This window comes from Cotesia typhae, unplaced genomic scaffold (assembly GCF_013202065.1).
Source record: "Cotesia typhae breed Kobodo isofemale line unplaced genomic scaffold, CoteBio_Ctyphae contig_44, whole genome shotgun sequence".
NCBI classification, from domain to species: Eukaryota; Metazoa; Arthropoda; class Insecta; order Hymenoptera; family Braconidae; genus Cotesia; species Cotesia typhae.
In genome coordinates, this window is record NW_027423753.1 from 7,271,713 (window position 1) to 7,295,542 (window position 23,830).

Sequence of the window (23,830 nt, forward strand, 5' to 3'; positions counted from 1 at the left end):
AATATGGTGAAATATCTAATAAATTCTGTGTCATTGAAAATTTTTATAATCGTATTAGAAAAAAAAATTTATCGATAGTCCTTCTCATGAAGATGAAAACGCAATTGAGTTTTGAACCGAGAAAAAAAAATCTGCACCAGTTTTATCATCGATAGCCTTAGAACACCTCACGATTCCTGCAACTTCTGTCCCGTGTGAAAGACTTTTTTCTATTGCTAGTCATATTGGAAATGCTATCAGAAATCAATTAAGTGCTGACCATTTATAGCAAATATTGTTCCTTAAATCCCTACCAACAGCGGAATGGTATTTCTAATAAGAAAAACTTAATTTTACTTTCTTTTAATAATTTTATTATTCTTTTTGAAACTAGAAAAAAATATTTATTTTTTTATTAAAATATACATTTAACTAATAATACTTTTTATTTGATTAATATTTAATAGCAGTATTAATATTTAATTAAATCAATTTAATTAATAATTAATTAACTCATTTAAATATTAGAAAGCATTTAGTAAAAAAATTATAATCCACTGTTATTAAGTGCAATAAAATATTATTTTCAATCTAGAGGAAATGTCTATTTTAATAATTGAAAATGCATTAGTATAAGCCATATTAATTTTTAAGTTAGTTCATTACAATGATATGGAATTCTTTAAACTTGAAAATTAGGCCTTCACTCAAACGATCGATTATCTGTGGATCGATTCTTTCACACTCGATTTTATCAAGGATCAATTCTTTCGATAAAATTTATCGCGATTCTCGAGATCGATTTTTCTTTTGGAATCGTGCATCCCTATTCTAACTTAGAACTTCTAAGTACAAAAATACTAGAATATACAACTTGAACATAGCTATCGACTTTCATGCCACCTAGAACTAATTTCATACTGTTAAATTTGGGAGTCGGTGTGCGCGCGCATCGTAAAAATTCACCCTCATCAATTTTCTCCAACGCGCCAAAAGAAGTATAACTTCAAAAAATTATACAATAATTTAGTCGATCTGTTAGTTAGAAATTGCAATTATCAATATTGATAATATTATTTCCGAGTCTAAATTAAAATTGTCAATATTGATCATTTTAATTCAAACTCAGAATTAAAATTGTCAACATTGATCATTTTAATTCTAAATTCGAATTAAAATTTTTAATATTGATAATTTCGATTCAGGAATGCATTTTTCATTGTCCGTATTAATAATTTTTTAGATTGTCTATTAACTCAATCAATCAATATAATTCCTTAAGTAATTTGTTATAGTGTAACTGTTGAATTTTATGATGTTAGAACATCACCCTTGTGGAAATAATTCTCTGAAAAAACTCTTGACAAGTCTTTATAACTCTGAATAAGACTTTTCGAAAGTCTTCACATCCCTAACTAAGTGAAGGAAAGACTTAATACGTCTTCAAAACTCTGCAATACTCTTCAAAAGTCAAATTTTCCCTGCAATTTCGGAATTTCTCAAAGAGTTATTAAGACTTGATAAGACTTGTTCAGTTTTACAGGAAAAGAAGAAAATATTTCTTTTCAAAAAAATTACTTATTAGAATTAAATAAAACTATAAAAAAGAATTAATGCATGTTTTAAAAAAATTTTTTTTAAATAATATTTTCATCACGAAAATACTTTGATGGGCATCGAATCACTCATAGTTGAGCAAGTCAAAACATCAACAGCAAATGAAGTGCACTTGCTGTTGGAAACAGATATTACTCAAAGAGTAAATCCAATCGGTATTTAATTTGGACTATCAAATATTAAAGTCAAATTTCTAGGTAGGAAAGAATTTTCTAACCACATGCCACCTATTAGAAACTAAGAACACTCAAAGATTCTAACTGTAAATTCGTAAACTAAAATATGTTAGGTATCAATTAATTCCAGCAGATAGCGTGTGGATAGAAAATTCTTTCCTACCTAGAAAGTTAACTTTAATATTTGATAGTCCAAATTAAATACCGATTGGATTTACTACTCTTTGAGTAGTATCTGTTTCCAACATCAAGTGCACTTCATTTGCTGTTGATGTTTTGACTTGCTCAACTATGAGTGATTCGATGCCCATCAAAGTATTTTCGTGATGAAAATATTATTTAAAAAAATTTTTTTAAAACATGCATTAATTCTTTTTTATAGTTTTATTTAATTCTGATAAGTAATTTTTTTGAAAAGAAATATTTTCTTCTTTTCCTGTAAAACTGAACAAGTCTTATCAAGTCTTAATAACTCTTTGAGAAATTCCGAAATTGCAGGGAAAATTGGACTTTTGAAGAGTATTGCAGAGTTTTGAAGACTTATTAAGTCTTTCCTTTACTTAGTTAGGGATGTGAAGACTTTCGAAAAGTCTTATTCAGAGTTATAAAGACTTTTCAAGAGATTTTTCAGAGAATTATTTCCACAAGGGCATTAACAAATATGGAATTAAGCTTATGATTTATAAAAATTTATTCATATTTCATGGTGAAATAAAGCTTTTGCTGGTAATTAATTTTTTATTCTTCGTTACTTATTTTATAATGCGGAAAAAGTTCCCTAGAAACTGAAATTTAATGGTCAATAATATTCATTTTTGGGCAACTTTAGATGTCTTCAAAAATAACATTGTGAAACCAGAGTGTTAAACCTGGTCCAATTGGTCACCGCTTTCCTCCGTGAAAGGGCACCACTGGGATCTTAGACACGGTGTCTCAGAAACCGGGGAATCATGAGAGGGAAAAGACAAGGTTGTGAGAAGTTCGAGAGAGCTGTAAATAATACTGAGAAAATTATAAATAACAAATTCATTAACCAAATTTATTAATTGAATTTCTTAAATAAACACATAAATTAAATTTTTTAAATAAACTACTTCAATTAAATTCAGCCCACTGGCCTAAATTCAATTTTACAAAATTTCAAATTTCAAATACTAGAAATTTGACAAACCTCATTAAATTTTCAAACTACGTAGATTTCCAGGATGATTTCCACTATCTAAATCATACATTTACTTCTACTATTTAAAATTTTAACTAAATAATTCATTATAACTATGTAACGGGTACTTCTCGACTTATTTCACCCCTGGCTCGATTCAAGCTCGCCGGAGTCCAGGATTCTAACGAGGGTAATTTTTTAATCAAATCGAACTCGAAAATTTAAACATTAAATACAAAACGGAATCTCTTTATTTTAATTGAACAAAATAAACTTATATACAATAAACGGCGAATTATCAAAAACCCACTCATACACGACGCTTACAAACTTTCCTTTACCGTCGGCGGTAAATTCATTCGTCCGTCTCTTACAAAAACGCATCGCTAAATTCCCTCCGTCGGCCCTCTGGTGCCCAGTTCCTGACGGGTGGCTAGTGCCACTCCGCAGGCCCTATCCGCGATACTCAAAGGGAGAGTGAATATTATTGGCCTCTCCCCCATCTACTCGGCTGTGGTTGCTACCCTTTGGCAGAAGGCCTCCGGGTGGAGAGTTGCCTTTACTTGTGGGTAAAAAAGCTCACTTGTGGTAGTACTCGCCAGGTAGAGTGGACTCTTTCTTCAATTTCCTCGGCCAGAAGTCTCTAGACGAGAAAATTAAACCCAAGAGGAGGTTGCTTATTGACGGAAAACTTTTGGGCTTTATCAGCCCAAAAGTTTTTACTACAAGCGAAAAATCTTGGAAAATTATCGCCATCTATCGCGTGCAGTCGAACTTCGGAAAATTCCCGAAAATTATAAGTTTTTACTCCAATTTTCCAAAATTTAATTTTAATCAATTATCAGATTCACTCAATCAATTCTTCAGATCACAATAAATGTCAAACAAATTTCACTCTCATACAAATCCTCATCGGGACTCACAAAAAAATATTTTTCAACCAAAAATAATTAATTCAATTAAAATCATCTTCCATACTAATTTGGTCGAGGACTTAGTTAAAATAATCAATTAGATATTTTGAATTCATTAGAAATATTTAATGAGTTATTTATTTCAGATAAATTTCGTTTTTGCTCTTTCTTTAGAACAAAAATTATCGCTATGCTAATTCGCTTATATCAGCTCGGCGGTTTTTACTGCGAGCAAACAAACAACTAAATTATCCGCCATCTGTCGCGGCGATGGCGAACTATTCAAAACAGTATAACAATAACCTTTATTGCTTGTAACAAGTTACAAACTTCATAGCAATAATATAGAGTAAAAATTCGTTCGAGATCATGTCTGAGCCAGATGATTTACCTTGCTTGGCTTTGTGGAGGCTCAGGAGAAGTTCTTCGATGGTAATATCTGAATCTTATCCAGAGTTTTCACTACCAGAAAAAGGACCTTCAAAAGCAGATCTTGATGGAAACATATTTGCGTAAAATTTCTCCAATTCGAGGATTGTGATGGTGACTGGGCGAGATGTGTAACCACGCGCTGTTTTGACCGCTTTCCGAAATTCCTTGGGGTTGTTGACGTTGTTGAATTGTATGCGGATTTGTTTGTGGTACTCTTCTTTTTTTATTTTTAGTAAAGCGAAGTATTCTATTTTGTTGTTAAAATATATTGACCAGGCAAGTTGATCTTGACTGCTTCGTTTGAAAAGATTTAAAGCAAGATTGGTTTTGTGTTTGAGTTGTAAACAGTTCTGATCAAACCACGGCTTATTAGCAGGCTTCCTTATCGAGCGAGAATGAGAAGTCATATTACAAGAAGTGCAAGCTTCCTTTATGCCGAGATTTAATTTACAATAAAGCGTATTAACATCTTCAGTTTTAAAGTTGACGGTACAATGCGTTGACCAAAACATTGCCAACTTGTATGCGTCTTTCATAGATGGATCCCAGTGCAGCTTTAGTGTGACGTCGTTCTTCTCTTGAACGTTAAATATGGGTGGTGAAAGAGTTGATTGAGCTGCGAGTGTGACTGAGACTGGGAAATGATCGGAGTTTGATACGATCCAATTAACACGCATGTCTTCTACCAGGTGGAGGCCAAGGGCATTCATCCAGATGAGGGCTACAGTACTTTTGCCGTTTTCGTTGCCGAAGGTAAATTGTCCAGGAGTATCGCTAGGGGATCGACCGTTAAGGAGAATGAAACTATTGCTGTCCATAAAGTCTAAAATTGTTTTACCTCTCTGATTGACCGAGTTATCCAAGGAAGATCTCGAGTTGGATAATGAAAGAGCATTGAGATCTTCAAGGTTAAAGAATCCTAGTGAGCCTAGTCTCGCGTTGAAGTCATCGGCTATTATGAATATGTCATACGTTGGTGACTCGCTTATTTCATCGATGATTGTTTGTAGTTCTTCTAATCCTTTTTTTAGGTTAGTGTCAGGGCTGAAGTAAACAGAGGCGGCAATAATCGATAGATTACAGGTACACACCTTGGAGATGATCCAATGACGGCTAGAGTGTAATATCTGATTCTGTGCCGAGCTATGGATAAGAGATACTAGGCCACCACTAGCGCGACACGGTTGATTGTTCGGCTTGGTAGCCGGGGACCAAGCTGTGATCCAAGAAGTATTGTTGAAAGTAAAACTACTTGTTGGGGTATTGGTGATCCAAGTTTCAGAGGCTCCAATGAAAAGACATGAGGTTTTAGGACTTTTTTTTGTTATCCATGATAGTGTTTTTGAAGCTACGGTGTGTGAGAGTGACTTTTAGTAGGTCAGATCGTTTATCAAGCACGGACACGCCAGACAGACAATTTTCGATGTGAAAGTGCTCGTCAAGGAAGGTGTTAACGAAATTGGCTGGGTTAGTTTTATCAAAGTTGAGTCCCCTGATAACAATATTGTTTCTTCTGAGGTGCTTCTCGATTGCGTTGATGGACGACTTGATTGTAGTGTGAACAGGAAGCGTGGTGCTCTTGTTAGGCGATAGAAGACTGGCTGGACTGCTATTGTGCGTTTTTTCGAGCATTTCGATGCGGGCCCTGAGTATTGATATTTCGATCTCGAGTGCTTCATTTTTGTCCAGAAGCTCTCTCTTCATCGTGTCTATGTGCTTTGTATTTTCATCGTTACCGGCAGAGATTTGCTTTGAGAGCTTAGTTTTTACCTCGTCGAGATGTTATCTGTCTTCCTCTCTCCAATTCTCCAGTTTTTCGAACAAACCATCTAAGATTTTCTCGTGTTCGCCCATTTCTTCTTTTAGCAGACGACCGCAGGTGTTTTTCTGGGGGGCTGATTTTGTTGTCTGAGACGTGGGGTTTCGTCCTATTATTTTAAAATAACTCGGGTTTTGTGGGTGTTGGAGGATTGTTTTTCAGTGATTCAGCCAAGGTACGACGTCCACGGCGCCTTACTGGTGTCGCAACAACGTTTAAATTGTCAGAAGCTTGGAGTGGCGAAGTACTAAGCGGGAGAGGAGTGCTTGAATTCCCCGCTTCGAGTAGAGTAGGCTAAGATACAACTGAAGCGAGCTCTGCAGGGCGGTCAGAGCAGCTCCCGCTCATACCAAACTATGCACACACAACAGAAAAGAAAACGTAACCTGCAATTTATTTAGCCGGACTTTAATTTCCACCAAAAATATTCTATTAATTTCGTAAAACTTGAAAACTATCACTGAGAAGTAGTCTCAGTTTTTACACTACTCAACGAAACTGTCAGTAACTTATAAACTTGCTAATAAACTGTTAAAAGTCGTTAAAATCACACAGATGACAAAACGTGCGTCCGCTCTCCAAGAGGTTCAAACTTAAACTCCTATTCAAAACAGGAAACAAAACCATGCTAGAATTATTCGACGTGAAACCAAAATAATCATTGATCATTTTACAAAAACAATTACTAATCACATTAATAATACTTATAATCAATAGTAAACAAAATGATTAAACTTTTGAAAAAAAAGTTAACGTGAATACATCATTTGTCGTGGCTGACTCGTCGGCGCGATCACGGTAGCAATGACTCACGTTCGTCAATGAGTCTCGCGATGTCAGCTCTCGCTGAAAATTCAAAATTTGGTCGGAGGTGCCCAATTGAATCTCCTGTTAAAAATTCTATGAAAATCAAATAAATCCTCTCACCCCGAAATATATATATATATATATATATATATATATATATATATATATATATATATATATATATATTATAACCGATTTTTCGACCTCGTGCGTTAGCGAGGCCGAAGTCCAAGATAAATAAATTTGGCCTACCTGCTGGATTATTGTTGGGCGCCAGGAGCTAGGTTCCACTCACGTCGTGTTCGGCTTACTCGGACCGAATCTCTTCGTCGGGGTGGCGGGTAAAAGGTGCAACCTAAATTAAAGAGGAACTAGGAACGATCGTCCGGGTACTAATAATTCACCGAAATCTTAGTATTAATTCTAATTTATTGACAAAATAAAATAAATGGTCGCCGGAATAACAAAATCACAATAATCAATGTATCAAATTTCGCACGCCGCAATTAATTCAATTATTAATAATTAACTTCGTCGAAGAACAAGCCGCAAGAATTTAATTAACAAAATTAAATCTCCGAAGAATCTCAATATCAAAATCACATCTCATCCATTAACAATAAAATTCCCAAGAATAAACCAAAATCGAATGTCGCGATTAATTTAATAGAACGTAATTAAATTTTTGCAAGAACTAAAACCAACGTCGCATTTAAGTTCAATAATCATTAAATAAGTCCAAAAAATAAAATAACCGTCGCAAAATTTAACTCACAATAATTATTTGAGTCACACAATCAATTGTCGCACAATAGTTTACTTACTAGTAATGATTTAAATTGGCTATAAATCTCATCGCAAATACTTTAATTGTTAATTATTAATTAAGTCAACAAATTAATCGTTGCTAAATTGTGTAATTAGTAACTTGTAATTAACCAACAGTTTATTTTATCGTAAGAACAAAAGAAATCTAATTGACAATAATTAATTAGATTAGGCAGATTAATCGTCACACAATTATTAGTTAATAATCAGGATTAAATTAAAAAAAAAAAATTCTTCAATACTAATAATTCATTAAATCCAACATATTATTCGTCACAAAATTGTTTAATTATAAATACTTACTTAAATTGGATCAATTAATCGTCGCAAAAAATTTTTAATCAATATCAATTAATTAAATTAAACAAATAAAGTGTCCTTGATACCTCGGACACCGTCGCAATAAAAGTAGTTATCCAAAATTACGCATGGAAATATTTCAAACAAACTTAGCGTCAAATTTCTCTAATTAAATAGATTGATTTTGTCAACACAAAATTCTCAACCGGCGCATTACCCGCACGACCGAAGCTCAAATAATCGGGATTATGACAGCAATACACAAGAATGTGAATAATCACTACAACAATTAGTATTGGTACCAGAAATACCTCGTGGGATAATCTCCAGAATAAATGCACAAAATAAAATTGAAATAAACAAATTAACAACAAAAAAAAAATTTAGTCACTCGTACTCTTCGTCCGAGTCAGTGAATCCCACGAGATTTTTCAAAGACGAGACCACTTACCCTGGTAGAAGGCGTCGTTCCCTCAAAACAAAATTACAGCAATGGAAAATACAACAATTAAATATCGTCCTGGCTGGGTCGCAAGGCTCCGTCGTCCTCGGCTTCCACGTCGAATTGACCTCCGCGTCTCAACACGGTGTGATGTACAAAAAGAAATTTCCAACAATGGAAATTGCGTCGGTCACAATAGTTGACACAGCAACTCTCACGTCGTAAGCTATTGCTCAAAAGTATCGACAATCCGTCGCAAGAATATTTATAATTATTCACGTCGTCATAATAATGACTTTGAATCAATAATTAACAAAAAAAAACTAGTGTACAGCAACTGACAAAAAAAATCGCAGTGTGAAAGAAACCTCAAAAATATCAGCGTCCGTTTGTTGTCGCGGGAACACGCGGAAGAAGGAAGCATTGCTTGGTTGTTGCCCGCCTGGCTGCACTCCCTTCTCTCTGGGCCATTGATTCTCTTGACGCTCCGGAGATGGCTCTGCCTGTCCAATTTTCCAATATCGACTTATTTTGATATATTGACTGGAGCATTGGCTCGCTCAACAGCCAGCTCGACAACTCCGCGCCTGCGCCACTCGTTCAGCCCCGTAGACTGACCCGTCCGTCGTTTGATCCTCGGGTCAGCTTTCCGTCGTCGGTGATTTTCTCGGGGTTATCCCACGTCGATGATGCTCGTCGATGATCCTCTTCTCGGGTAAAATGGCTGTCGTCTATAGTACCGAACAATATTTCTTATCTTAAAACTAACTTATTATCTAACTCAAATGATCAACCGCAATTTAAATTTATTTCGCGCGCAGTTGAGCTTCGATCGTTTTTTTTACCCGTGCGAGGGCGATTCGGTCGCGGCGAATCCAACCGATGACCTTACTCACAACTGGAAACTTTCTTTATTTAAAATAAAATTAAAGATAAATAAGAACAGCTGATTAACAGGTGACGATAAAAGCGGCCTGTTACAATATATATATATAAATCAAAATAATTATTTTCTTTCTAGTAAAGTAACTCATTTTATGTTAAAGAATAAAAATCCAAACAATTTTTAATATGTATTGTGACATGGAAAATTTTTCCCACTAAATTTCATTATAGAGATTATTTTTTTTTAAGCATCAATTAGTTTATAGTGTTGACCAGGCTGACGGAATGCTGAGATTCGACGCGCCTGTGTCGCCCCAAGTGGTTTCCGGTCAGAATGCGAAGCTCGAGGTAAATAAAATAAGCCGAACCGCGCCAAATAATCAAACTTAGTATGGATGGATGCGTCCGAAAAATTTACTTTGTAAACTAAGAATGTGTGTGAGAGAGAGAGCGTATGACAAAAGCTACGGGGCGAACCCGCAGTTCAGTTTACCATCAACGACCAGGGAGACATCTGGGAGGGACAGGGATCAACGAGGGAAACCCGGAATCGGAATGGACGAATGACAGTACGAGGAAGCAACGGGAGCACACCAGGGCTCCACCTGAACGCCGAATGGAGTACTAAATTGGGAATCGACCAACCATCGACTATGGAAATTTATCCAACAACGGCTGATTGGACGCGCAGCTTTGTAGCTGCGCTAGCGAAAACACCACATGTTGCTGGAAAACGGAAAAGCCAGCAATTCTGAGCCGGACACCGAAAAAGCCACTGTTGAACCGCTCATAAAATTATTGTTACGCTACGAAAAAGTGAAAACCGATTGTTAATTATTGTTGCGAAAATTCAGCCGCTTACGTGGTGAATTTACTTATTTTGTTGAGCATTTGTTATTTTGAGTGTCGATCCAGTCGGCACTAGAATTTCTCCCGGGAATTGCTGTAATTGTCAACTGCCAGACAGTCAAGAAGTAGAAAAAAAAAAAAGATTTTGGTCATTTCGACAACAAAAATTCCGTGACGCCATCGCCGAGAACCTCTGCCGCCGTCAGTACCGCCGACACCTGCTACTAGGAATTTCACATCTCCCTGGAGAGTCGACTGAACGGGGTAAGTGCGGTCGCAGTTTGTTAATACACCTGGGTGACTTCACCGCGGCCCGCGATTAAGTCGAGGTCGGATAGGCCTATTACCTGTCCGAGTTATAAGTTATAATAAATTAGTGAATTCTTTTTTTTTTTTTTAAAGATTAAATAATTACGATTTTTGAATTAAGTCAGAAATTAAATTGTACCGAAATTCAACAATTGCGTTGTTGAATTCCGGCTTCGGGGTGGTATCAGCCAGGTATCCGGTGCCAATTTTTTTTTTAATACGTAGTTGAAAGATATTGTGTACAGTTGTCAATTTATTTGGTAAAAGTTTGAGATTGCCTGCCGCATAAAATTGGCTCGCCTCAAGGGCCATCTACGAGCACCATATTAAACTAAACCTCGAGCTTTGTCCCGCGTATTGCCCGACGGGTAACAACAGTTACCGACGGTTCACTTACCCGCCGCAGATGATAAATGATCGATCGATTGTGCCATCGATAACCAAAATATGACAAATCGATGCTATTGATAAATTCGAAATTGGCTGTTAGGAAAGAAATACGAAACAGTTATATTTTTTTTTGTTGTTAATTTTTTTAAAAATTTAAAAAATTTGTTGATACGAAGAAAAGCGACGATAATTATTTTTCTTGATAAATTCGAAATTTTGTTGTTAGGAGAAGAAACGCGAAATTATTATAATTTTTCTTTTTGTTAATTTTTTTTTTAATTCCTGATTTGTTAAGACGAGCGACGACCAGTAAAAATTTTTTTTTTGTATCGAGAAATTCGAAATTTGTTGTTACGAGACGAGCAGCGAAACAATTATTTTTTTTTGTCATTTTTTTTGTTGAATTAAAGATTTTGTTGTTGAGAACGGACCAGAGGGACAGATTTTTTAGTTTTGGATCGATTGATAAATTGTTGTGAAGATAATAAAGCGAAGACAATTATTTTTCTTAATATAAAATTTTGTTTGTTAAGCGAATAAAGAAGAACTCATTATTTTGTATTTTTGCTCATATTCAGATTGTTTTCTTTTGAAATTGAGAATTGCCGAACCTGCGTACTGGGTCATCTACACTACTGGAAAAAATTAAGGGATCAAAAAAAAATTCCAAATTTTTCGGTAGTTTTCAACAGGCCGTAACTTTGAGAGAAATGGTCGTACAGGAAATAAAAAAAAAGGAAATTGTAGCTCCAAGTGTCTAGTTTTTGGATTAGAACTTCAAAATTTTGTAGCCTCCGCGGTTTCTGAGTAATCATAGAAAAACCAGCAACCAAAAAATTCTCAAAATTTTTTTAGTTTTTTTTTTTGGTCTACGGGCGTGGAAAAAATTTTTTTAGCTTAACCACTATAAGGATCGGATACTTTGTTCATTTAGCTTTAATTTCTTTTTTGAAACACCCTGATACGTCCACTTCTCGCTGAGATATCGGTCTTCAAATGGAAAAGGATCTTTTTGTCTTTGATTATCGATATCTCAGCAACCAATGATCGCACAGAAAGTTAAAGGTGGGTTTCAAGAATTTGAATGAATTCCCCTTAACGACTGTCCATTGTTTATTCAAAAAAAAATCTTTTCTTTCCGTCACATGAATTTGAAAATGCAACAAAAAAAGGGCTTTTAGTGGTTTTTTGGAAAATCAAGCGCTGGATCGAAAATATTGAGGAAACCACTAATGTTATGTGTGCCTTTTACAGTTTAATATGTCCACAAAAACCCTACAAAGAATCAAATTAATCCAGCCAGCCGTTTTTTTGTTTCACTTTATCGAATTTTTGAAAAAATTAAAGGATCACGTTTTTTGCTCTGAAAAGCTCATAATTTTTAAAAATGAGAAAAAAAATTGTTTTTTCGAGCTTTTTCCACATTTTTGTTCCAGAAAGTGCTTAAATTGAAAAAAAAAAAAAAAAAAAAAAAAAATTTTTTTGAAATTTTTTCTCTTGAAAAGTTTAAGAAAACAATTACCGCCGGCATTAACGTTATCCAAAGCGTACCACGTGGAGGTCGCGCGGTCGGATTTACGCGTGTGTGTGTGTGTAAGGTATTTCAGGAGAATTGAGACCCGGTGGCTCGTCAGTTCCACCGTATTTAATGACTCCAAACTCATTCTCTGAAGGTTTTTGTTGGTTCAATACCGGGTATTACCACCCCTGTTTTTTGAGGTAATTTGAGGCTGCGGAATGGTATTCCAAATGTACTGAAGCGCGCGCTCCAAAGCAGCTAAGTTCTGCAAATTTGGATACTCTCTGCGCAACCGACGGCCCATTATGTCCCAAACATGCTCTATGGGGTTGAGATCTGGACTCATTGCTGGGTGTCGCAACAATGTGATGTCATGCCGCTCAAAGAAGCGCCGGGTAATGTTGGCTGTGTGTGGACGTGCATTATCTTGCATCAATATGAACGACCTCAGATGTTGTCGTCTCCGCAGAACAAAGGGCCTTAAAATTTGGTCGATGTAACGTCTAGCTGTCAAATTTTCGCGTACAATTACCAAAGGTGTTCTCCAATTTCGTGAAACGCCGCCCCACACCATAACTGATCCACCGCCGTAGGCAACGACTGGACGGACAAAGTTCTGGCGAAAACGTTCTCCACGACGGCGCCAAACGAGAGGACGTCGATCGTTGCCATACAGATTAAAACGAGACTCATCAGTGAATAAAACATTTGTCCATTCCCTCAAGTTCCAATTTCGATGATCGTAAGCATACGCTAAACGAGCTCGACGATGTCTTGCTGTCAACAGGGGTACACGATTAGGATGTCGTTCGTGTAACCCAGTTTCACGAAGACGGTTGATGATTGTTCGAGAGCAAATGTTTCGCACTTGATGCCGTCGTCGCTGTTGCTGTTGTTGTTGCTGTTGTCTGCGATTGGGGAAGTTTCGAGCGACAATATTCGCATTGACGAAAGGTTGTCGTCGAACTTCTCTAACAATTGTTCGATCATCGCGGGCATTAGTAACTCGATGGCGACCTTGTCCGGGGCGACGATGATATTGATTCGTCTCTTGGTATCTGGTATAAGCTCGAGATACGACAGATTGACTTACACCTATCCGGATAGCAACTGCATGTTGAGTGTAACCTTCGTCGATAAGAGTCACTAACCGGGCGACTTCCACCTCCGATAAATGTCGTGTAACCATGATTAAGAATCAAAAGTCAGAAATTTTCAATTTTGACCAAAAAATTAAAAAAAATTTTTTTTAGCGCAGAGGGATTAGTTTTGAAAAAAACTGTGGAATGAAGCGATTTGCTAAGGATCCACAAAAAGAAAAGAAAAAAAAAAACTCCGAAAAGCGTATGAAAAAAATCGAAATTCGATTGGGGGTATTAACTTTTTTTATTAATTTAATTAAACGGAGATCAGTAGAATCAAGGAATGCAGCGGTGGAAAGGTAATAAAAATCATTGGGCGATGGTTTTTTTAATTTTCCTTAACTTGTTAAAAAAAAAATTTTTCCAAAAAAAATTTTTTTTTTTAACTTTTTTTCGAAAAATTTTTTTTTTTGAAAATTTTTTTTTTTTTTAAATTTAAGCACTTTTTGGAACGAAAATGTGGAAAAAGCTCGAAAAAACCATTTTTTTTCTCATTTTTAAAAATTATGAGCTTTTCAGAGCAAAAACGTGATCCTTTAATTTTTTCAAAAATTCGATCAAGTGAAACAAAAAAACGGCTGGCTGGATTAATTTGATTCTTTGTAGGGTTTTTGTGGACATATTGAACTGTAAAAGGCACACTTAACATTAGTGGTTTCCTCAATATTTTCGATCCAGCGCTTGAGTTTCCAAAAAACCACTAAAAGCCCTTTTTTGTTGCATTTTCAAATTCATGTGACGGAAAGAAAAAATTTTTTTCGAAAAACAATGGACAGTCGTTAAGGGAATTCATTCAAGTTCTTGAAACCCACCTTTAACTTTCTGTGCGATCATTGGTTGCTGAGATATCGATAATCAAAGACAAAAAGATCCTTTTCCATTTGAAGACCGATATCTCAGCGAGGAGCGGACATATCAGGGTGTTTCAAAATGAAATTAAAGCTAAATGAACAAAGTATCCGATCCTTATGGTGGTTAAGCTAAAAAAATTTTTTCCACGCCCGTAGACCAAAAAAAAAAACTAAAAAAATTTTGAGAATTTTTTTGTTGCTGGTTTTTCTACGATTACTCAGAAACCGCGGAGGCTACAAAATTTTGAAGTTCTAATCCAAAAACTAGACACTTGGAGCTACAATTTCCTTTTTTTTTATTTCCTGTACGACCATTTCTCTCAAAGTTACGGCCTGTTGAAAACTACCGAAAAATTTGGAATTTTTTTTTTGATCCCTTAATTTTTTCCAGTAGTGTAGTACATCGTTAATTAATAAAAATAATTTTAACAGTCCCTGGGCATTACTTGTTCCTTCGAGCTGTCCCAATTTTTTTTATTTATTCTCTGGTGGTATAATTATTCCGCATCGATTCCTATACCCGCTCTACACACTTTAGGATCTCTTCGACGTTGACCTGCCGCCCAACGACGATCAATTGTTGACTTCCGAACCGTGGAACGTAAAGTTCCTGGCGCCCAACAATCTACGAACCAGGCAAGCCAATATTTAGGTGGAACTCTCCGGCGCTGTCGACGCCAGCACCGTGAAGAAAAACCCATCATAGTATACATAGCTTGTCAATATTTTACTAATGCAATATTTTTAATAAAGTAAAAAAATACGATGCTATTAATATCTTGGTACGATTTGTAATAGAATTTTTATAGTTTTTATGGAATTGTCTTCTTTTGATAAATTATTACGCCAACTATTTTTTATAAGTTTAAAAAGTAAAACGTTGTGATATATTGCGTGTTAGGTTTACACATAAAAATTGTAAAATTACATTCAACCTTAGTAGATTTCCTGATAAGTGTTAGGAAAAATCAGCCGTGGCAAACCCAATGATTACCTGAGTTTGGGCCAAGACTAGGCAACTACGCCTCGGCCGGCCCAGTGATTATCTGAGTATGGGCCAACACTGGATGCCATAGAATAGCCAAGACAAGAAAACCCAGTGTTAGGCCATGACTGGTTCTCCAAAGAATGGCTGAGGCAAAAGAACCCAGCGTTGGGCCAGGACCGGTTTGCCATAGAATGACCGGGGTAATAGAACCCAGCGATGGACCAAGACTGGTTTGCCATATAATGGCTGAAGTAAAAGAACTTAACTTGAGGCCAAGACTGGGTTACCAAGCCTGGGCCGGCCCAATGATTACTCGAGCCTGGAATAAGGCTAAGAAGCCAAGCCTTCGCCGTTGAACGGCAACCCATATTTGAGTCAGAATTGGGTAACCTGGTCTTGGCCATCCAATGGAAAATCCAAAGTTAATTAATTATTAAGTAACAGCATTTTAAACAGTAAATATATATAGTTTAACGAATATTTGTTAGCAAATGCTAAAATTCAAAATTTATTATTTGACCAAAACAATTGCATATCGTCAAAATTGATGTGGTCTAAAAAAATTTTAAATATAACAATTAACAGTTGAATTTTTAATATTGATCATTTTGCGCAGTAAAATTTATAATAAGATATCAAAAATATACAGGACACCGTACAAATTCTAAAGAAATATAAAAACTTAACTCATGCTTTTTTATTAACTAATCAATATTTGTTAAAAATAGTTAATTTTCATCAAAACACAATATTAGATAACATAAATGATATAAATAATATCTCCTCAAACTTCGTTAACTTATAAATTTAGTTTATGAGAATAATGAAATGTGCACCCTCATCGGTCGTACGGTGTAAGATTCGTTATCGGTCCGGCAAGCGCGAGCCACGGGTTCAAACCTCGGTTGAAACTGGATACGATTTTCATCTTATTTCTATAATTAGCGAAAGTCAGGTCTAGATTAAGAGTCAAACGGTCTGAACTTGCGTTAGCTCTACATTAAAAATAAAATAAAAAAGTAACGATTATAAAACTCTTTTTTTGTCATTTTTGTCAAATGGCATGGGCCGGACTTGAAAATTACCTATGGCCCAATCCTGGTAACTAAGCATGGGCCAGTACTGGTAACCAGGCTTGAGCGAGCGTTATTATTCCAGACTTAAACCAAGACTCGGTCAACTCTGGTTTACAAGCCTGGCCCAGAGTTGTATATAGTTGGATCAGAGCTTGGGCCTGCCATTCCTTCCTACATGAGCATTACACTGATTTGTAATTTTACTGATTATTTGTTTTCTAATGTAATTGTAATTTCACAGAAATTTTCATCAGTGTTCAATCGAAAGAATAATTCTTGAAACAAGTCAATGATTTTGAAGAGTTTCAGAGTTCTCAAATCAAGAAAATTTTATTAGTTTAAAAATTTTCCTACTCAAATCAATAAGATAAAGGTCTTCATAATTATTTACTTGAGTTAAGTAATTTTTTATTTTCTGTTTATTATTTCTCCTATAACTTATGTACTACAAGCTAGATAGTTAGATAGATTGGCAATATATTCTAAGAGCTTAGAAAAAGGCAGTTAATTGGATAAAATAAAATCAGTGCCTTAATGAGCTCACCTAGAGTTGCTGGAAGCCATACTATTGTTAGAGCGAGATCTTCGGCTTTTAAGAGAATCACCACGATTGACGATACCCTTTCCAGTTATACTGAAATGCCTTAACCTGTAGTATTCTTCTTCCACGCCCGTGTTCGGCATACTAGCGACTCTTGATCTTTGTTGGGGAAGACACAAGTAATTTGGATGTCCTGATGATCGGCTTCCGGGTGTCTTCACTGATTGTGATCTACTATGATGTGGACTTCCATATCTATATTAAACATTTAGTGAATATATTTTTAATTATTATAATTAACTTTGAAAAATGAATCATAAGTGAGGAGTTATACGTCGTTAAAATTGAGAAAAAATCGATTTTTTCTAATTTTTGGAATGTGCATATACACTACTGGAAAAAATTAAGGGATCAAAAAAAAATTCCAAATTTTTCGGTAGTTTTCAACAGGCCGTAACTTTGAGAGAAATGGTCGTACAGGAAATAAAAAAAAAGGAAATTGTAGCTCCAAGTGTCTAGTTTTTGGATTAGAACTTCAAAATTTTGTAGCCTCCGCGGTTTCTGAGTAATCGTAGAAAAACCAGCAACAAAAAAATTCTCAAAATTTTTTTAGTTTTTTTTTTTGGTCTACGGGCGTGGAAAAAATTTTTTTAGCTTAACCACCATAAGGATCGGATACTTTGTTCATTTAGCTTTAATTTCATTTTGAAACACCCTGATATGTCCGCTCCTCGCTGAGATATCGGTCTTCAAATGGAAAAGGATCTTTTTGTCTTTGATTATCGATATCTCAGCAACCAATGATCGCACAGAAAGTTAAAGGTGGGTTTCAAGAACTTGAATGAATTCCCCTTAACGACTGTCCATTGTTTTTTCGAAAAAAAATTTTTTCTTTCCGTCACATGAATTTGAAAATGCAACAAAAAAAGGGCTTTTAGTGGTTTTTTGGAAACTCAAGCGCTGGATCGAAAATATTGAGGAAACCACTAATGTTAAGTGTGCCTTTTACAGTTCAATATGTCCACAAAAACCCTACAAAGAATCAAATTAATCCAGCCAGCCGTTTTTTTGTTTCACTTGATCGAATTTTTGAAAAAATTAAAGGATCACGTTTTTTGCTCTGAAAAGCTCATAATTTTTAAAAATGAGAAAAAAAATGGTTTTTTCGAGCTTTTTCCACATTTTCGTTCCAAAAAGTGCTTAAATTTAAAAAAAAAAAAAATTTTCAAAAAAAAAAATTTTTTCGCAAAAAAAGTTAAAAAAAAAAATTTTTTTTGGAAAAATTTTTTTTTTAACAAGTTAAGGAAAATTAAAAAAACCATCGCCCAATGATTTTTATTACCTTTCCACCGCTGCATTCCTTGATTCTACTGATCTCCGTTTAATTAAATTAATAAAAAAGTTAATACCCCCAATCGAATTTCGATTTTTTCATACGCTTTTCGGAGTTTTTTTTTCTTTTCTTTTTGTGGATCCTTAGCAAATCGCTTCATTCCACAGTTTTTTTCAAAACTAATCCCTCTGCGCTAAAAAAAATTTTTTTTAATTTTTTGGTCAAAATTGAAAATTTCTGACTTTTGATTCTTAATCATGGTTACACGACATTTATCGGAGGTGGAAGTCGCCCGGTTAGTGACTCTTATCGACGAAGGTTACACTCAACATGCAGTTGCTATCCGGATAGGTGTAAGTCAATCTGTCGTATCTCGAGCTTATACCAGATACCAAGAGACGAATCAATATCATCGTCGCCCCGGACAAGGTCGCCATCGAGTTACTAATGCCCGCGATGATCGAACAATTGTTAGAGAAGTTCGACGACAACCTTTCGTCAATGCGAATATTGTCGCTCGAAACTTCCCCAATCGCAGACAACAGCAACAACAACAGCAACAGCGACGACGGCATCAAGTGCGAAACATTTGCTCTCGAACAATCATCAACCGTCTTCGTGAAACTGGGTTACACGAACGACATCCTAATCGTGTACCCCTGTTGACAGCAAGACATCGTCGAGCTCGTTTAGCGTATGCTTACGATCATCGAAATTGGAACTTGAGGGAATGGACAAATGTTTTATTCACTGATGAGTCTCGTTTTAATCTGTATGGCAACGATCGACGTCCTCTCGTTTGGCGCCGTCGTGGAGAACGTTTTCGCCAGAACTTTGTCCGTCCAGTCGTTGCCTACGGCGGTGGATCAGTTATGGTGTGGGGCGGCGTTTCACGAAATTGGAGAACACCTTTGGTAATTGTACGCGAAAATTTGACAGCTAGACGTTACATCGACCAAATTTTAAGGCCCTTTGTTCTGCGGAGACGACAACATCTGAGGTCGTTCATATTGATGCAAGATAATGCACGTCCACACACAGCCAACATTACCCGGCGCTTCTTTGAGCGGCATGACATCACATTGTTGCGACACCCAGCAATGAGTCCAGATCTCAACCCCATAGAGCATGTTTGGGACATAATGGGCCGTCGGTTGCGCAGAGAGTATCCAAATTTGCAGAACTTAGCTGCTTTGGAGCGCGCGCTTCAGTACATTTGGAATACCATTCCGCAGCCTCAAATTACCTCAAAAACAGGGGTGGTAATACCCGGTATTGAACCAACAAAAACCTTCAGAGAATGAGTTTGGAGTCATTAAATACGGTGGAACTGACGAGCCACCGGGTCTCAATTCTCCTGAAATACCTACACACACACACACACACACACACACACACACACACACACACACACACACACACACACACACACACACACACACACACACACACACACACACACACACACACACACACACACACACACACACACACACACACACACACACACACACACACACACACACAAGCGTAAATCCGACCGCGCGACCTCCACGTGGTACGCTTTGGATAACGCTAATGCCGGCGGTAATTGTTTTATTAAACTTTTCAAGAGAAAAAATTTCAAAAAAAATTTTTTTTGAATTTTTTTTTTTTTCAATTTAAGCACTTTCTGGAACAAAAATGTGGAAAAAGCTCGAAAAAACAATTTTTTTCTCATTTTTAAAAATTATGAGCTTTTCAGAGCAAAAACGTGATCCTTTAATTTTTTCAAAAATTCGATCAAGTGAAACAAAAAAACGGCTGGCTGGATTAATTTGATTCTTTGTAGGGTTTTTGTGGACATATTGAACTGTAAAAGGCATACTTAACATTAGTGGTTTCCTCAATATTTTCGATCCAGCGCTTGATTTTCCAAAAACCACTAAAAGCCCTTTTTTGTTGCATTTCCAAATTCATGTGACGGAAAGAAAAAATTTTTTTTCGAAAAAACAATGGACAGTCGTTAAGGGGAATTCATTCAAGTTCTTGAAACCCACCTTTAACTTTCTGTGCGATCATTGGTTGCTGAGATATCGATAATCAAAGACAAAAAGATCCTTTTCCATTTGAAGACCGATATCTCAGCGAGGAGTGGACGTATCAGGGTGTTTAAAAAAAGAAATTAAAGCTAAATGAACAAAGTATCCGATTCTTATGGTGGTTAAGCTAAAAAAATTTTTTCCACGCCCGTAGACCAAAAAAAAAAAACTAAAAAGATTTTGAGAATTTTTTTGTTGCTGGTTTTTCTACGATTACTCAGAAACCGCGGAGGCTACAAAATTTTGAAGTTCTAATCCAAAAACTAGACACTTGGAGCTACAATTTCCTTTTTTTTTATTTCCTGTACGACCATTTCTCTCAAAGTTACGGCCTGTTGAAAACTACCGAAAAATTTGGAATTTTTTTTTGATCCCTTAATTTTTTCCAGTAGTGTATTTAAGTATATTCTTGAAAAATTTGAAGATAATCCGATAAACTTTTTCGGAAATAAGACCTAAAAGTCTAAGACAATTTCCCCCATAGCAAAAATTTAGCACCAATATGAACATAAGTACGAGCAAGCACAACAGACATACCACTCCACCCTCAACATTTAGAACTCTTTTCCTTGCTATCCAAGAAAACTACAATAATTATGATGAGTATTATACTGATAGCTCGGTCACTGCCAATCACTCTGGCTTCACTGTCATGACCAACACAAACACTGTTAAGTCAAGCCCAAGAACAACATTCGCTCAATAAAGCCATGTGAAGTACCCGGGGAAAAAAGTTTAGATCTGACCAGATATAATTATATCTAGTCAGATCTAGTCATATCTGAACAGATCTAAACAAATATAACTATATTTGAGTTGAAAAATTCATCGAACATGATCAGATCTAATCATATTTGATCAGATCTGAATAGATATAACAATATCTGGGTTGAAAAATACATCAGACATAGAAAGATTTTATTATATCTGGCCAGACTATATGTGGTAACTGTTAATAAATACATATAAACTATTTTACTAAATATACTTTTCTCCTAAATAAATAAATACACCAGCACACAAAAAAAAAGTGGAATGTACTTTGGACCGGACCTACCTACCGACATGTTATTCGACCTGCTGAATCCGAATTTCAAGTCTGTTTGGTCCGGTCACCCTCCAGTTTTGAGTAACATGCAAAAAATCTTTAAAAAAAGGACAGAACTTGCAAAAAACTGCAGTCACAGCAATGGAAAAATTTTTGTGGACCCGGATCACGTATGATTTTAGTGTATTTCAAATAACTGAATCTGAATTAAAAAGTCTATTGGGCCCGTGAGCCGTCCAAATTAAAAAAAAAAAAAAAAAAAAAAAAAAAAAAAACGAAAATTCCAAAAAAATGGCAATAAATCACGAAAAATTGAAGTTTTTGAAATGAAAATTTTTTTAGACCCCGGTTGAGTATGATTTTCATGTATTTTATTTCGCTGAGTTTGAATCTGAAGTTGTCTTGCCCCGTTAACATCTTAAAATTAAAAAAAACCTCAAGAAATCGAGAAAATTACAATCAAAAATATGAAAAAAAAATCTATAAAACATGGTTAAATACTTTTCTTATATTTTTCACGCATTAAATACAAGTTAAAAATCGGAAAATATGAACAATTGTAATATCTATAAAAAATGACGCATAAATATAATAAAAAGAACGATTTTTTCGAATTTCAAACTGTTCTTCGTTGGTATCGAACTCTTTCGTTCTCAAACGATCTACGCAGTGGATTTTTCTTTTGTTCGTTATTATCTCTTGGCGTATCTCTCTTCTTGTAATGGTATAGTTTCCAGTAGCCGAGTTTCTCACTACTGAAGAACTGCAATCGCTTGATAAAGTATTCCAAACGTCAATGGAAAATTTGTGACCTGAAAGTTGCAACGCTTCTTTTAGGTCAACACTTGGGATTTTCAAAATATCCCTTTATTAGAAATTAACTCAGAAATAAAGTACACACGACACTTATAAAATTGTTATTGCGTGGCAACAGTTAACTCGAATCTTCGAGTTAACTGTTCGAGAGATTCTTCTTATCCCGAATCGAGAGATTCGAGTTAACTGTCGCCACGCAATAACAATTTTATAAGTATCGTGTGTACTTTATTTCTGAGTTAATGGTAAGAATAATTAATAAATCTATCAATTTTGTTAATTTTGTGAGGATTTATATGACTAAGGCAACTGTGCAATGTAAGATAGTGATTGTTAGAATTCGTATTATGATGCCTGATGGTCTAATAAATGACCGAAACGTCGCAGAAATAATAATGTAATTTGTTATTATGATCCTATCTAGTCCACATTCCTGATATACATATTATAATTAAGTACATTCCACTTTTTTTTTTTGTGTGTCAGTGATATTTATTGAATGTTAAAACATATTTATTAGAATTCAATAAATTAAATAATTGTCTTCGAATAAATCAATTTGTTAATACACTAGTCACAAAAATTAAGGGATATAAAGAAAATTCAAAATTTTTGGGTGATTTTCAACAAGCTGTAACTCCGAAGAAAATGGTCGTACAGAAAAAAAAACGGAAATTGTAGCTCCAAGTGCTTAGTTTTCAGATATGATCATGAAAAATTTTTGTCATGTCCAGGTCTGAAGAAATCCTGAGAAAACTACCGGAAAAAAATTTTTCCAAATTTTTTCTCGTCTAAAAAATGGTCCACGGGCTGCAAAAAATTTTTTTTGATTATTTTGTTCAAAAGCTCTTTCAGAGAATTTTATATTCTTTAATTTGGCGTATTCCAAAAGCCGGTACGACTATTGATCGCAGAGTTATCGTTAATCAAAGCAAAAAAGTTCTTTTTGACTTTGATATTCAATAACTCCGGAAATAATGATCGTATAGAAAATCGGAGGGGGGTTTTGGAAACTGCAAGATATTCTCTATAAGAAAATGTAAGCATCGTTTAGAAAAAAATTTTTTTTTGAATTGAAAACTTGGACTTAAAAAAAGACAAAAATTCGCATAATTAAGGATATTTGGATAACTTGGTATAACTTTGGATAAAATGGATAAACGAAGAGTATCGTCGGTAATCTTTTAACCGTAAAGTGTCCCCTAAAATCTCTCAAAATTTCAAAGCGCTGCAATTTTTTTTCATTGTGTCCCGCAGCTTCAAATTCTTTGTTTTTGCAAAAATCACCATTGTGAGCAATTTTGTGATTTTTATTCATTTTTTCAATGAAAAAAAATTTTTTTCTCTCTAAAATCTTTATTTTTTCGATTAAAGAGATTGATTTCACTGACTTTAGCCATTACTTTCATCTGACTGTAGTCCTTGAAGGAGGGTAACAATGCGAGCCACATCTGTGGCAGCTAAATGTCGGCGAGGCATATCAAAATGCTAAAGGTGATTATCAAAGAAAAGCTTACAGAAAATTC